The sequence below is a fragment of the Populus euphratica genome, unplaced genomic scaffold (genome assembly GCF_000495115.2).
Source record: "Populus euphratica unplaced genomic scaffold, PopEup_1.0 scaffold3437.1, whole genome shotgun sequence".
In the NCBI taxonomy this organism is placed as follows: domain Eukaryota; kingdom Viridiplantae; phylum Streptophyta; class Magnoliopsida; order Malpighiales; family Salicaceae; genus Populus; species Populus euphratica.
This window is the reverse complement of record NW_011503250.1, coordinates 4,344-7,998: the sequence shown is the minus strand read 5'-3', so window position 1 is coordinate 7,998 and position 3,655 is coordinate 4,344. Positions and strand designations below refer to the sequence as shown.

The window sequence follows — 3,655 nt, the reverse complement described above, 5'->3', positions numbered from 1 at the left end:
TTTCTCAGTTTGATTGAGTTAGTGTCGGTTATTATATATGAAACTAAAATACATGTGTCTTTCACTCTGCATGATCTCATGATCCATATTATGTAAAACTTTTTATTTTTTCAATTTATTCTTCAAGTATTTTTTTTTCCAATGATGCAGTTTTAGTTTTAATTAAAGATCAATTGAATTTGATTTTTTATAAAATAGTAAAAAAAAAAGACTTCAATAAAAAAACATCAAATATGAATGACATGTTCTAACTTTTTAAAAAATACATTCTAGTCCTTAAATTTAAAAAATAATATAAATTATATAATTTCACTACCTTAATATTTTTCAAGTTCAAGTTTATTTTTGTTAATTTTTAGTTTTTTTTATTAAAAAAAGACTTGAATAAAATAAATTTTGTAATAAATAAAATTTAACAAACCTTACTAAGTAAATGCTTCATTTTCATAAGATTACATATCTTGATTTACACATATTTTTAAAATTTTCAAGTTTAATTTTTAGGTATTGTTAATAATGATTTATTTATTTATTAGTACATATAGTTCTTAGTTAATTTAATTGCATATATATATATATATATATATATATTAAGTTTTTAATTTGCACCTAAGTTTTTTGACAAATGATCAACAAATTAACCTAACAAATAGCTGAAACTTCTCCATTTATGATAAAAAAATGTAATAAAAATAATATTAAATTTAAATAAAAAGGAGACTGATAATTACATTTTAAACTTCTTAAAAAAGAAATTAAAAAATTATTGAACCCAAACTAAAACAAAAAAAAAAAAAAAAACAACCAGCTACATATGGCTGTGTTTTAATTCTTCTAGAATTCAACTAAATGAAACGTGCGTTTTCAATCCAATGTGTAGTCCCCCTTTTGTCAACCTCTTCCTGCTCAAATTGCTTCTTCTCCAGCCATCCCCTCCAGAGAATTAAGGACCTGTAACAACAATTCTAATTCCAGAAATGCTTGTGACAATATTCTCTCCCCTTGAAAATGTCCTTGTCCTCGAGGACAAAATATGAAATTTGATGTAGAACAAAAGTGTCAGCTCCAAGCACTGATCCATATATCCAAGGATCTCTATGTCTTCACTCAAAAGATTCAAAGAAGTTGCCTTTGCTTTCAACACCTCAAGCCCCTTGAACATGTTGAAAAGATTTAGAGGTTCATTAGCAACACTGGTGCATTGAGGTCTACCCTTTCAACAGTATAAAGTATCCCAATGTCTTCTCTGTAAGATCAGGACGAACCTAGAATCTTCAACAGCTGCTGGGAATATTTTGATGCCGGGAAACTTTAAAATTCACGATATGCAAATCATGAGGCAAGGGAGCAGCTAAAGGTGAGAAGGATCTTGAAGGTGATGGCACAGATAACTCCTGGGGATTCTTCGCGACAAATGCATGCAATGGATAATTCAAGTGAGCACCAACACAGTGAAAGAGAAGAGAAGGGCTGAGGGAAGGAGGATTAGAAACAGGATCTGAAGTGGTAGAAATGCTAGACTCAAAAAGAAAGTGAAAGAGTACATGCATTGGACGATTATCCATCCGTCTTTGCCCAAGACCACGTCCATCGTCTTTTAGCAAACGGCGGGCAAGCATAATCTCCAACCATCCATCTGTAAGACTGGCTGCACACAGGGACTGTCTAGAATGGATAGAAAACCTCTTACCATTGGATCCTAGCATGAATGCTAGAGAAGGCATAATGTAGTAATTCCTCGTACTATCTCCATTGTAAATTCGAGTGCTATGGGAGATGGGAGGTTTTCTCCCAAGTCGTTTTAGGATACGAGTACACTTCCTGCACCATTAGACCCTCAGATAACACCATGTGCCCACCAGCCACAATGATAGGCTGAGCATCACCATTGGGTTTGAATAGGTAGGCCCGACTTCCATAATTAGAGCACAATTCTATTTCTTCACCTACAGCATCCATGGAACCATCTGTATTAGTTACTTTCTGCAACAAACCGTGCTTGACATCAAAGATGAGAGTTTGATGTTGATTCTGAATTTCAGCCACACCACCTTCTATTATGGAGCAGGGCAAGAAAATGAACTGGACATCGAGAAGTATTTTAGTTTTGTTGGTTTCGCCTTTTCACATCCCACAAAACCATTAGCAACATAATATGTTTGCAACCCCATGGCATGGACAGAAGCTTTTCAATGGAGACGATGCTTCCCATTGTACTTCAATTGATTTGGAAAAAAATTGCAGTAACATATTGTGATTTAATAATTGCAGTAACTATGTTTTCACATCCCACAAAACCATTAGCACAAATCTTGTTTCTATCATGCTGCAATTCAGGGGACACTTGGCTTGGGACAATAGTCCAGTTTGAATCCAAAACAGTAACATCATGCCTTTTAATAATAACCACCACAGCCTCTTCTCTAGTTTCCTCCAAGGGATTAAAAAGTACAACATATTGTGAACTTCCTTTGCGAGCATTGATTGCCTTAAGCACTGGTTGAGCGTCATATTTATATCTCACCTGTTCTGACTCATACTGGAATGGAATATGATCAAACTTTTCATGGTGAATACCAATGAGTACTTCAATTGATTTGGAAAAAAATTGCAAGACCTGCAAAGAAGTATGCATCCAAATCCTGGAGTCTCCTAACAACATGACCCCAAGTAGTGCTAGCTACCCCATCATGATGTTGGAAAAGAGCTAAATTCCTCCTCGCAAGAGTCATCTTGTAGGCAAACCCCGTGGCCAATTTTTAATATTGTGCTCTCTGTCAATAACCATACAACAAAGCCATCTCTGCAGCACAAAATGTTTGCTCCGGTACCCGATCAACAGCCCTAAAGTAAGGCCTTGAGATGCGATAAGCCAATAACCACACCAATAGTCCAGTTGCCTATCAGAATAAGTAAAGAAGTGACCCGATAGAGATGGAAAAGCCCCAATCTGTCTAGAGCCAACCTCAGTAGCAGGCAGAAGATGAGAATCAGCAACCCGCTCCTCCCTACTATCTACTGTGTTTTCCAATATCATTCCATGCCCGCCAGCAAGTTTCACTGCCGCTCCTCTCCCCACTTCTGCATTCCCTCTGCAATTGTATACCACAATCTTCCCCCGGATTTTTGATGGACTTATACTCCCCATACAGCAATGCTTATTCCCAACATCATCATCATACACCAAAGGAAGCCTGGAATCAACATGTGAATCACCAAAGTATAGCGAAACCCCGCCAAAAATCCATCCATTGCCCAAGCCTACGTTGGCTGGAAACTCTCTATCAATTGTTGAAGCACCTACAGTAAGAATCCCTGGAGCAATATTGGCAGCAATATATGGATCTGGTCCTGAGTTCCCAGCAGAGCAAGACACAACAATTCCATGTAGTGATGCACTAAACGCCCCCCATGGTAGTCGAATCATGGTCATATTGAGGAGAATGACTTGTAGCACCAACAGATAAAGAAGTCACATGGGCTCCTTATTTGCCTGAGTTGTGAGGAATATGCGTGGCAGCTGCAGTAACAGTATGTGATGGTGGCAAGGAATGTTCAACAGAGGTTGTTGTTTGGGTGCCAAACAGGCCATCAAGGGTTGGATGACGAAGCCCACATTTGGGATTCAAGCAATTGCCATTCAACCAGAAATAGC

At 37.2% G+C, this 3,655-nt stretch overlaps 1 pseudogene; it reads right to left on the bottom strand.

The window, feature by feature from the left end:
- Positions 1–785: 785 nt before the first annotated feature.
- On the bottom strand, positions 786–3,220 carry LOC105119736 (alpha-mannosidase 2x-like; annotated as a pseudogene).
- Between the last annotated feature and the right edge of the window lie 435 nt (positions 3,221–3,655).